This window comes from Crocuta crocuta, unplaced genomic scaffold, assembly GCF_008692635.1.
Source record: "Crocuta crocuta isolate KB4526 unplaced genomic scaffold, BGI_CrCroc_1.0 scaffold88, whole genome shotgun sequence".
NCBI classification, from domain to species: domain Eukaryota; kingdom Metazoa; phylum Chordata; class Mammalia; order Carnivora; family Hyaenidae; genus Crocuta; species Crocuta crocuta.
In genome coordinates this window covers 168,594-181,765 of record NW_027532420.1, presented here as the reverse complement: position 1 = coordinate 181,765, position 13,172 = coordinate 168,594, and the positions used below count along the sequence as shown (strand labels likewise).

Here is a 13,172-nt window from a genome sequence, read left to right as displayed (position 1 = left end):
TTATTCGTTTCTGCAGTGTGTTTTTTTTGGTGTGTTTTTCTTTGTTTTGTTTATTCCTCTCTCCTCTGTGTGTACTCTTTCCAGATACAATGGATGCTGTCTTTTTAGGATGCTTGTGACCTCAACTGAGCTGACCCGAACACTGAACTGAAAATTCTTTGCATGGCATACAGAATAGGAAGCCCAGAGGGCTGGGGCGAGGGCAAGGGCAGAAAGATTTCGGAGGCCATTTCATTTAGTGAATGATAACAACATCCGAGTTCCGCTGTTTCCTTGCCTAATTTCTATTGTTTTGTGTTTTCTTTAGAGCTTCATAAACTAATAGAGACACAAAAAAGACTAATTCAAGTCAGAAAGAAAAATGATTTCTTGGTTCACTTCAAACCATCAAGGTGAGAGCAATTAAATGGAAAAAATATGTATTTTCTAGACTTTTTGTTTGTTTGGGTTGTAACTTCTTCTGGCCAAAGTAGAAGTGACAATTTGTAAATAAGATGGCAGTCAATAGAAATCTTAATTTTCACAAGACCTAAGTAACTGTGCTAGTCTTTACTTATTTATTTATTATCATGAATGGTGACTTGAAAATTTCATGCACTTACATAACAAGTATCTACAGTAATGATAAGCAGATCTGGACAAAATGTCTTATGTTTTAAAAAATCACTTTTAAGACAATAAGAAAATAATCACATATCTAAATCTTATTAAATGGCAATTTTTATTCTTTTCAGGGTTTATGGAATTCTTAGCATAGCAAGAAGAAAATAAAGAATTATATGTTAAAGATTATCAGCATGAACAGAAATTTCACACGATAATACTTTTTTTTTTCAATGTTTATTTTTGAGAGAGAGAGAGTAGAGAAGCTGGGAGGAACAGAGAGAGAGAGAGAGAGAGAGAGAGAGAGAGGATCCAAAGCAGGCTCTGTGCTGTCAGCGCAGAGCCAGACCTGGGGCTTGAACTCATGAACCTTGAGATTATGACTGGAGTCAAAGTTGGATGCTTAACCCACTGAGCTACCCAGGTGCCCCACATGATAATGTTTTTCAAAGAAACTGATCATTGTAAGATAATTATATTTTTTGAAAACTTTGAAGTCCATTTCTATTTGGGAAAATACGTATTTATGTTTAAAGAAAGTAATTTCCCTTCGGGATTTTTTTTTTATCTCCTAGCTTTATTGAGTATTATATTGACGTATAAGCCTTTTGGACATTATAAAGCTAATGTGAAGACCAAGGAAATTACTCGCTTTGAGAGGAAAATGTGTGTTGGCTTTGGCTTCCTTGAAGTCCATTTACTTCTTCAAGTTAAAACTTAGAAATGGCAGATTCCGATTTATTCACTAAAGAACAAGTAAAGTTGACTTCTATCTTTGCCTTTTAGACAAAACAGAAAGGTATCCTTTCAAAGTATATTCCATTTAAGTAACTCAGTAGTTTACATGTGCTTCACATGATGAAAGTTGATTAAACTATGATACTTTGAGAAACACTCTTAAGTGTTCTGTGAGCTTTTCAGACAGCAGACCATTTGAAGTCCGTGGAGGCAAGTCTTTAAGTGCTGCCGGCTCACATGTGACCCTCTCCCTCCTGGCTTAAATAAAACCCCCACGCTTTGAGTGTTTTCTCACAGAAATGAATTTTACCTGTTGGATCATTTTAGATCCTTTCTGCCCTTTTCCACAAAATTACAACATACTTGAAAATTGGAAAAGAACTTAGAAAACGCAATATGTTGACTTAAATTCATTATTAAATGAATTAATGACACAAATAAAACACTAAATGAAATAATATCAAAATGAAATAAAATTTACCTAGACCACTGTATTATTTTAAGTTTACTGAGAGAGAGAGAGAGTCCCACGCAGACTCTGCACTGTCAGAGCAGAGCCTAACACGGGGCTCGATCTCATAAACCATGAGATCATGACATGAACCAAAATTAAGAGTGAGATGCTTAACTGACTGAGGCACCCAGATGCCCCTAGACCAGTCTCTATTTCTAACCTGTGTAACCCCCTCTACAAAGGGAGTTTGTAGATTTTATTATACAAACAAAGTAAAACAAGTAGACGATGGGGGAATACAAAATAGGAAAGAGAAGAGATCCAAAAACTTCTGCCATTATACTTGGACCAAGAGGGAGAAAGAAAAGAGCAGAGTTACTGGAAGACATAAATTGCTGGGAGGTGCACTGATTTTTAGACCTAAAGTAAGAAATGCAAAAACCAAAGGTCCAAGAAGTAACAGCCTACAAAATTAAAAAGAAATGCAGAAAACATTTGGGGCCACAGCAGCTATTTCCTTCAGCACTCGATGTACCTGAGTAAACACCCCCACCCTCCTGCCCTTGCAGAAAGGACACCCCTTCCTCCAGCAACAGCTGAGGTCCAGGCTTCAGAAGAGCTAATCCCACTAAGTCACCCAACTTCGCTGCNGTGTTTGGCTTAAAAAAGAAATGTTGCAATTTATTTGCTTTTTTATTGTTTCAACAATTATTTTTGTCTCTTGGGGGCCACCCTCATGGGGAGGGTGTTATCCCAGGACAGATCCGACTCTCGTGAGTCAACCCCTCCGAAATGCTGACTGTGTAGGTAAGCCCCCGACTTCCTGCATTGATTTTTTCACCATGCCTAGGAAGTACTGACACTTTTTTCTCAGAAGGATTTGCACCAAGTGTCACAAGTAAACATCCCCATTTTTTAAAACTTGTTTTTTTATATTTTATTTCTGAAAAAGAGAGAGACAGCGTGAGCAGGGGAGGGTCAGAGAGAGAGAGAGATACAGAATCTGAAGCAGGCTCCAGGCTCTGAGCTGTCAGCACAGAGCCTGACGCGGGGCTTGAACCCACAAAGCATGAGATCATGACCCGAGCCAAAGTCGGACCCTCAACCGACTGAGCCACCCAGGCGCCCCTAAACATCCCCATTTTGACATTGATTTGTTCAGTTGACATGGCAGAGAAGATTCAGTTACAGGATCCAATAAAAATCCGATAAAAATACAGTGATAAAATTTAAAACACTACATGACCTACCTCTGTGCTATCAATCGATAAGTGTTTAGAATTGGCAAGTTTCTTGGGGTTTTTGTAGATCTTTTTTAAAATTCATCACTGACATTGATGAATCACTGCTATATGAAATCTGTTAATCGCTTTAAAATCTTATATAGCAGACATATAGTATCTCATTGATTAAACTATGAAAAGCCATAATGTCAACTTAGCCCTTCAATAGAGAAGAGAGGAGGGGGTGCCTGGGTGGTTCAGTCAGTTAAGCATCCGACTTCAGCCCAGGTCATGATCTCCCATTCAGGGGCTGGAGCCCACGTGTCGGGCTCTGGGCTGACAGCTCAGAGCCTGGAGCCTGTTTTGGATTCTGGGTCTCCCTCTCTCTCTGACCTTCCCCTACTCAACTCATTCACTCTCTCTCTCTCCCTCTCTCTCTCAGAAATAAATAAAACATTTTAAAAAATTTTTAAATGGGAGAGGATTCTCAGAAACACAAAATGGGTTTTAAGGAATTATGACATCATTTGGAGGAAAGATTTAATAATCCAGCAGAATTACTTTCATACAGCTGAAAGAGCTGCCTCGTTCTGAACTTCCCATAGCCTCCAGCCTTCAGGTTATAAGTTACATTTGCTTTTCTCTCTGTACACAGTATTCATAATGATTACTGTGTTCTTCATCTTTCTATTTGTGCATACCATGGGATTGGGCCTTCAAGAGAAAAAGCAACGTCCTATATGAGAACTGAATGCTAACAAGCTAGGAGTCTTCCTGAATGACGCCTTCCTGGTCTTAAAATAATTTCACTTTTTAAAAAGCCCCCTAGATCATACCTAGTCTGTGGTATAGCTGGTAGACTAGACAACAGTGTGACAAAAGTGAATGATATAAAAGTCGCATTGTAAACATATTTATACAAGTCAACACACTCAATTTTATGATTTTTCCCCTGGCTTCTTAATTTTCACTACCTAATATCCAAGATCATCAGGTACCTTCTGCATTTCCATGAATAGAATGTCTATTGAGTTACTTAATAAGTATAAACTTAATGCTTCAAGTAACAGTAAAAAGTGCCCCGCTAAGCCAAGTGTAGCCTTCAGATATTAAAGTAACACTTGAGAATCAGTTACAGGGTCCATACTTAACTTTCCTCCAATGGTTTTGCCCCCTGTCCCCACTCCACGTACTCAATTTCTAGAACTTATAATTTCTAATAACTGCACACCATGTATATCTTAAATTTTATGCATTCCATTTCCAACTTCTGTTTGCTGCCTTTCCTGCGAACTTACCCCATCAGGACCATCTATTGATCTCCTACTTTTTATAGACCTCACTCCCCTTATTTCACCAGGCTTCTCCATAACTAGCTTATATTACACATGATCCATCATCGTGGTCCCCCCCTAGGCAAGTCCCCCACACCTCTGACCCTCTATTTTCCTCACGCACTAATATGCCAGCCTTGGTTTAATTTGTCCATCTGTACACTTTTGAACCTGCATAGCTAAACATGAAGAAAAACACAGTCTGATCATTCTCACCCGTGTTTAGATGAGCCCTCAGAGCTCAATAGATTGGCTCCATTTTTTTTTTTTTTCTAGAACACAGGTTGGCAACTTTTTCAGTAAAAGACCACATAGTGAATAGTTTAGGTTTTGTGGACCATGAGGTCTTTGCTGCAGCTTTTTGGCTTTGACATTGTAGCTCAGGAACAGCAAGTGGAATATGTAAATAAATGCTCAGAGCTATGCTGTAATAAAGCTTTGTTTACAGAAACAAATGATTGCTCATATTTAGCCAGAAGGCCATAGTTTACTGACTCCTGCTCTGAGCATTGACTATTCTAGATTCCCTAGGTGGTCACTATCTTGCAGCTTTCTTTTATCAGACTTCCTTATCAAACACTTTCTTTCTATTCACAGAGTTAGCAGTTGCTTCCTATTTCAGGGAGAAGTGAGAAACAATCAGAATAACATGTCCCTAATTCCCATCACTATTAATTTGTTTGCATTAATATGCACAATCTCTGCTTTTTCTCTTTTTAATGTGGATGAATTACTCATTTCTCAGACCAAACACACTTGATACATTGAAGGTCCCATCTTCTCTACCTACTCAAGGGTAGGCATCATGCCAGCAAATTTTCCCTCTCTTCAACCTCTCCTGAATCATCAATTTTTCACTCTCTAATGGCTCACTCCAATCTGAAAGCAAACAACAATAAAAATCAAATCCCCTCTCTTAATTCCTCATCTATCTACATCTACCCTATGTCTCTGTTCTCCTTTACAGCTTATCTCTTTGAAAGAGCTGTACAATCACCTCCTATTACTCCCCTATCGTTTTATCTTAACTCCCCTTCAGTCAGTCCCTTGCAAACAACACTGTATGGAAATTAGTCTTGTCAAGGTAACAAATATCCTCCAGATTGCTAAATCAGATCCAATGCTCTGTTCTCAAGTATCCTTTCACTCTCTGTTGAATATTTATTCAGACTGCACTATGGCCAGTTATCCTTTCAGTCACTGGGATATAGCAGTGAATAAAATATAAAAAGCTTTGTCTTTTGGGACTTACACTCTGAATGCGGGGAAACAGACACTAATAAAATAAAGAAGTCAGATGTGTTTTTGAGGTGAGAGATACCATGAAAAATAAAAAAATCATCTAAGCTACTCAGGATGTTACAGGTTTGGGATGGGGTGGAGAGTCTTCAAAAGTCTTACTAAAAAGGTAGCATTTGAGTTAAGACATAAAAGAGTTGAGAGAGTTAAGTCGTGTAGCTGTCTGGGAAGGAACATTCCAAGCAAATGGAATGGTAGGGAAGAGATCCTTACCAGAAGTAACAGTGGAACCAGTAAGGATGAACAAAGAGAAAATAATTAAGAGAGGGGATGAGGCAACAAACTGCTTAGGGACGTGCAAGCCACTGGCTTCTTCTTACTGAACTTGTGAGCAGCATTTGACACAGTTGGTCATTCCCTCCAACTTGATGCACATTCCTCAAGTGGATTTCAGGAAGCTCGCACTCATGGTTTACCTACTAGCTCTCTGGCTCTGCCTTTCTTAATGTCCTTTGTCATTCTTCTAACATTATAATTCCTGTCCCCATCTCTCAGTAAACACCTTCTAATCTCATAGCTACAAACTGATGGCTTAAAATCTATCTTCTCCGTCCAGAGTCTTCCTCTAAAATCCAAACTGATTTATCCTAAGAATATTGGCTTGTTCTCCAGGCTACCTAACAAACACCCTCAAATTTTAACAGGTACCCAGTTGCAGACCTGATCTTGTCCCCATAAACTGCACCTTCTCTGCTTCAGGAAAGAATGTCCATACTTCAGATTCCTCAGACCCAAATACTAGACTCCATTCTTGACTCTCCCTTCCAAATGTATCTCTCTTCATGGCTTTCACTAATTGAGAGACCATTGTCTTTCGCCCTGATTTATCAGAAGACCTTACTGACTGGTAGCCTTACCTCCACCCTGTTCGCTCCCTCTCCAACATCCTCAGCTCAACTCAACTGTCAAAATAATCCTCTTAAAAACTGAGGCAAATCAGGTCACAACTTTGCATCCATCCCTTTAAAGCTCTGGGTACCTTAGAAGACTGTCATCAGTTCAAGGCTTGCCTGGGTGGGATGCCCTCTATTCTTACTCCTGGTCAGCAGGATTCAGTTATCAGTGGGCTGTGCTCTCTGCCTCTTTGCTTCCCAGAAGCTGTGGAGGGTAGTGCCCTGCATCTTTGTTGGGATGCTGGCTATGCGAACACACATGTCAAAATGAATGGACCTGTACACTTAAATCCATGAACTTCATTTTTTGTACATTGTGTGTCATGATGATACCTCAATTAAAAATCAGATTAAGCGAAATTAACATTAAAGGAAGAAACATACAGATTCTTGAGGACAGCTATCTGCATTCATATCTTGTTTCTGGCATTGCGATCTTGGAGAAGGTAGTAGTCTCTTTGTGTTTCAGTTTCCACAGAAACTGAAAATAGGATAAAAGGGTACCTATTTTATAACAATTTGCAAAATAATCCATGTGGGGTAAGCGAGAAATGGTGAGATTATTATATTGCTGTACGACTCAAATAGGAAATTATGTCAACATGATCAGGATTTGGGGACTGAAAAGGACTGTACAGATCATTTGTTAATCTCTCATTTATACGTATAGACTCAGAGACATTAAGTGAATTGCCCAAGAACATACGATAATTTATGTAACAACCTTGGGCTGTATCTCAGGCTTTCTGTTATGATCAACTGAGTGAGGTGTAGCTGAAGTGGGGAACTTCATACTTTTTTTCTGGGATTTGTACAGGANCAGTAAAATAATAATAATAATAATAATAATAATAATAATAATAATAATAATGGCACCGTATACCTAAGTATATTAAACTGATGACAGCCTGTTTCATATTATAAGTATGTTCATTGATATCTGCCTAAATGATAATTTTAGCAATTTTCTCATCTTGTTCATGAAAAAATGGGAATCTATGTGTTTATAATTTATAATCTTACGCTAAAAAGCAAAACAGTTGGCCTCTAATCACAGTCTTTTGTGTAAAACCTGTTGTTTTAAAATTAGTCATATTTAAAGTGGCTAATTTTTAAGACAAAAATAGAATACTACCATTTGAAGGAAAGAAGTCCTTCATTCTGTGGTATTTTCAATAATGGTATTCTCTGAGGGAGTTTGCAAATGATTGCAACCAATTGTGGCTGATTCGTCTCAAGTGATTGCATACCAGAGGGTCTATCTTTATTTTTATTTTTTATAAATAGTATTTTGTATTTCAGCCCTTGGATTCAAAAACATCACAAAGGCATAGAAAAAGTCCTGTGTCTTGGATGGAAACCCTTGTGTACTTTGGGTCTCATAACTTCAGATTTTTCATAATAAAGAAATAGCTTAACCCTCAAACTGAACATTCCAGCGATGAGTGAATTCAGATGGAAATATCAGTTAGCATGTAATCTGAGGCGCATGTAACCTAATTTTAAATGGGAGCGTGTATGGGGTGCCTGGGTGGCTCAGTCGGTTGAGCATCGGACTTCAGATCAGGTCATGATCTCAGTTTGTGGGTTCAAGTCTCGTATTGGACACTGTCCTGATGGCTCAGAGGCTGGAACCTGCTTCGGATTCTGTGTCTCCCTCTTTCTGCCCCTCCCCCACTCACACTCTGTCTCTATATATATCAAAAATAAATAGAAAGGAAAAAAAAGATCAACTTTAAATGGGAGTGTATGTTTTTAACCTTTTTTTATTCTTCATACTTCAAGATGCCTCTGTCAGAACTCAAGTTCTACCAAAGGCGCCGTAGGTCTGTGACTACCCTGTACCTTGAAATAGACTCACGCTCTTTCTAGGTCATTTTATTATGGGAGTTCAACCTCTAGGATTATATATTTATATTTATATTTACATTTATATTTATATTTCTGTATTGCCATCATATCTAAAACTCCTATAACCCTCTCAATTTAAAGGTTCTGAGACATTATTCATCGGTTTTTTGTAATTATCTTCTAGAATTTATATCCTAGGTAACTGACATGAGTAACTTCCAATGACCTGTTGTAGGAGAATTTTGTAACTGATTTGAGAATGCAAACCATAGGTAGCAGGTTAATACACTGTTTTCTTGTACTTCTATTTGTGTCTCATTATTTTCAATTAGAATTATATCCAAAAGAATGTTTACTGTGGCTTTTTAATTTTCTTTAGTGTTCTTTATAGCAGCCGCTTGAAGAATGAAAACCAACCCAAATGTTATGCTTTCGGGGCAAGCTCACCATCTGATATAAAATATTTTTCCTGAGCAATAGTAAATAAACTACTTAGGAAAGTGATTTGGTTTATGGTTCATAACAACAGAGGCATTTGGATGTGTCTCTTATTTGGTAGAGCTTTTTTGGCCGTGGATCACATGTCATGAGCGGATATTTGTCTACTAGCTTTCTGAAAGTCTGTTGGCTTACTTCTTTTGCTTTTAAATATGTTCACTTATTTACTTGTTTAATAAGAGGCATGGCCCATGAAAACTGTTGTTCAGTTTATGTAGGTCTCGATTTTTGTCTTATAACTTCAGAGAAACATCTCTAATTAGAAGAATTCAATGACAAATATCAGCTTTAATTAAGTTAATGAAAATCTCTATGAAGAGGAAAGGGTCCCCAGATATAGAACTATATATTTACATATATATATATATATGTATATATATATATATACATCAATATAGATCTTTATATATCTTTATTGATATATATATGTGTGTATAGCAATACAGCAATTTCCATTGCCCATCTGGCAGTATAAAACAGTACTATAAAAATTCTGTAAATTTTTGTCCCGAAAGTTGAATTTATTCTCAATGGTGATAATGAAAATGGACACAGCTGACCCTGGATGGCAGTTAACTTAACCCCTTGTGTTATAAGAGTTTCTGAGAGGTTCAGGATCAGCCATCAATCATGGTAGATTTTGTATTGATCGAGTAAGTAAAAGATGACTGAATATAAAAGGTAAGGTAACCAATCTTGTTTGACCATATGAGCAATATGAGTTGGGGTGAACAAGGCAAAAGGAACTCGGATTATTATCTATTCTGCTTTATCTATAAGACAGGAGAGATAACTTTATACCTACCGCATAAAGTTTTAGTGAGCAATAAATTGTGTGTGTGTGTGTGTGTGTGTGTGTGTGTATACAATGTATTGATCCATCCACCTATTAGAACTTGGCTTAATGTAGGCATGACATATTTTAGCTATGAAAATTATGTATTAGCTGTCATTCATCTTTCACAAAATATTTATTAAACAGTTTATGTGCACCAAGTACTGTTTTAATGCTTGCATATACCACTGTAGAAAAGACACTAAGGTTCTAGCCTTTTTGTAGATTATATTCCGGCCAGGGATGAAGATTATTAGATTGGTTTAGGCAAGGAATGATGCTAATTTGGACCATTGCAATAACAGTAGAAGTGATGCAAAGTGGCCAGGTTTGGGATATATTGCAAAGGTAGAGTCAGGAAGATTTCCTTAAAAATTTGGAAGGGTCTGAAAGAATAAGAGACAAGACAAAGTTGATTTTGTATTTAAGTTTTATTCATAATTGTCAGAACTTGGAAGCAACCGAGATAGGTGAGGGACCAAGATGTCCTTCAGGAGGTGAATGTATAAAGAAATTGTGGCCCATCTAGACAATGGAATACTATTCAGCACTAGGAAGAAATGAGCATCAAACTCCATGTTTGTCAGGGCCAGAGATAGGAACACAGTAATTGACTATAAAGAGTATGCAGAACTTTCCTGCCCTTCTTCATTGCTTTGGTCACATTCACAAACAAATTTTCCTTAGGAAATGTGTTTAGAAGTACCCAGATGAGGGGTTGATTAAAGACCGGGCACTTGAATTAGTTTCTTAAAGCTGTTGTAACAAATTGCCACAACTTTGGTGGCTCAGAACAATAGAAATTTGTTTTCTCATCATCCTGGAGGCCTTAACTCTGAACCCAGGGTATCAGGAGGGTTGATTTCCTTCCAGAGACTGAGGAAGAATCTATTCCATGCACTCTCTCCTGGCTTTGGGCGACCACCAGCCGTCCTTGGTGTTCACTCACTGGCCTGTGGACACGTCACTCCAATCGCTGTGTCCCTCTTCACATCAGCTCCTCTGCTGTGTGTCCCCTCCCTTCTCTTCTTTTCTAAGGACAGTTGTCGTTGCATTTATGGCCCACCCTAAGCCAGGAAAATCTCCTGTTGTGATCCTTAATTACATTTGTCAAGACCCTTTCCCCAAATAAGATCACACTCATGGATTCTGGGTAGACTTACTGGGGGGGCGGAGGTGTATTAGTCAGCTCAGGCTGCCATAACAAAGGACCATAGACTGGGTGGCTTAAACAACAGAAATTAATTCTCTCACAGCTCTGAAGGCTGCTGTCCAAGATCAGTGTACCAGCAGCATCACATTCTGGTGCAGACTCTTCCTGCAAATGGCCACCAGATCCTGGTGTCTTCACATGACAGAGAGAATGCTCTGCTGTCTCTCCTTATAAGGATCAGAGCAATACCTTTATGACCTCACTCAACCATAATTATTTCCTTAAAGGCCTCATTGCCAATATAGTCATCTGGGGCATTTGGGCTAAAATATGGATTTTGAGGGGCCTCTAGTAGGGAGCCACTATTCAACCTAGCACGGTACTGTTCATTCATCCTGTGCCGTGGCGGCAGCCTGGACAGTCACCTGCGAGCTGGGACTGAAGCGCATCAACAACACGGACATGGTCTCCTCTTTCCCTGCTGTTTCATCCCTACAGTTTCCTTTAGACATGACACACTGATCATCAGGTGCGAATTATGAAGATGCAGTATAGTAATTTTGGAAACGTTTTGTTTGTTTAGTTGTCTATTTGCTTTACTCTCTGGGAAAGCCCATCTGTGATATGACCTTATAGTAGTCACTCGTTCATTACATGTGACAGATTGATTGGCTTATTCCTTTGAGCTGGCATACCCTGGTTCTGCTCGGCCCTCCAAGAGTTAGTTCGATGGGTGTACGATGTTTTTACGTTTAGTGGATAACCAGTATTAAGAAGTTATATCTGTGCATCTGAAAGCCTTTTTCCTGCTGTACAGGTTATCAGTTCTTCCTATAAATACCTTTTCGTGCAATTGTCTGGGAGTATTTGAGGCACCGGTGAAATAAATAGTGTGACAGGTTCCACCAGCTTCAAATGAGTCCCTGCTCAGTATGGTTCATTATCCCTGCTCGGGAAGGAATTGGTGAGTTATCTGTCTTCACATTAATAGCTGGTTAGTTTCCCAAATATTTTCTTTTGCTTATTTTTACCAGTCTTTCATCTCAATTTTATTAAATAACGGACATCATGATATCCGCACTAACGAGTCGTATGCAACATCCTGTCATTACCATGTTCAGAAATACGTACAAATAAAGAATAAAACGCAAGCGACCAAAGTCTATTTTAGGCTTTCTGTACATTCCCTGGGAGTCTGAACAGTTGTTCCTACGGCACACGGAGAGTCATGGTCTGATTGGGATGAAAGTTGGTGAGGTAATTCAATTCCGCGTTCAGTTAAAGAAACTAGACATTTCTCACAAAATCATAAATGCGATGTGAAGGCAGATTGAGAACTAAATGGCTCCTGGATGTGTTCTCTGCACAGCTCCTCAAGGCTGTCTGCACGCGGGGATTTTGTCACTCCATCTGCTCCCTGGCTGAGTGACAATCTGCTGCTGCCAGCCCTCTGCTCACCAGCAGGACGGCGAGAATGTCTCCAGGTGCCCGTGGATGCACCTGATCTCCAGCATCCCTTGATTGAGTTACTAAAAAGTGAACAGATTCAGAGAGGAAAGAGCTAAAGGTGGGGAGATTCGAGGTAAATAGATTTGAAGCGAAACGAAACACAAATCTTACATACTCTTCTGAAATAAATTCTCTTCCACCAAATATTTGGTGCCCGGGAGCCATCCCACAGCATTATCATATTAATAGTGATGCTGGAGGTACACTACTCAAGAATTCACATTTTCTGAGGTACCTATTGCTTAACAAATTGTTTCCAATCAAGATTTTACGTAAGAATTCTAGGACAGAATACCACCACTTGCTAGTGAAGATGATTATATAATCTCATCTCACTCCATAGCCTGCAGCAAGCCATTTTATCTTAAAATTTCAATTACTTTATCTAAAAAAGTCAGCTGGTTAGATTTGATCTCTCTGTATGTTAAATGCACTAATGAGATTTTTTTTTTTTTTTTTGTGCAGGAGGATTCAATGTCCTCTGCCTAATCGCTCTATGTGAGTTTTAAGTATTAATAAATTATGGAACGTTAAGCCTATAATGTGTTGTAATTTACTTAGATGATTCATTTGAAACTTTGGAACAGGGACTCTTTTGAATACATCTTTGTATCCTACCCACCCCAACCCCAGATCCTAACACAGTGCCTCACAGAGTTCCCCTGAATCAATATGAATGAATAGATTTTACCATCTCAGTCTCTAACTACAGTTTCTCAGGGAAAAGGGGAGACCTTGTTTTAAAATTGGGATTGAAAGAATGATGTCGCCCAATGAACTGG

General features: G+C 38.7%; 1 long non-coding RNA gene across 1 annotated transcript; it reads left to right on the top strand.

Moving 5' to 3' along the window:
• The first annotated feature begins 11,170 nt into the window (after window positions 1-11,170).
• LOC144243934 (uncharacterized) lies at window positions 11,171-12,458 on the top strand. The gene is made up of 3 exons (XR_013338807.1): window positions 11,171-11,410; window positions 11,699-11,845; window positions 12,251-12,458. It is a non-coding gene; the product is annotated as an uncharacterized LOC144243934 (long non-coding RNA).
• The last annotated feature ends 714 nt before the right edge of the window (window positions 12,459-13,172 follow it).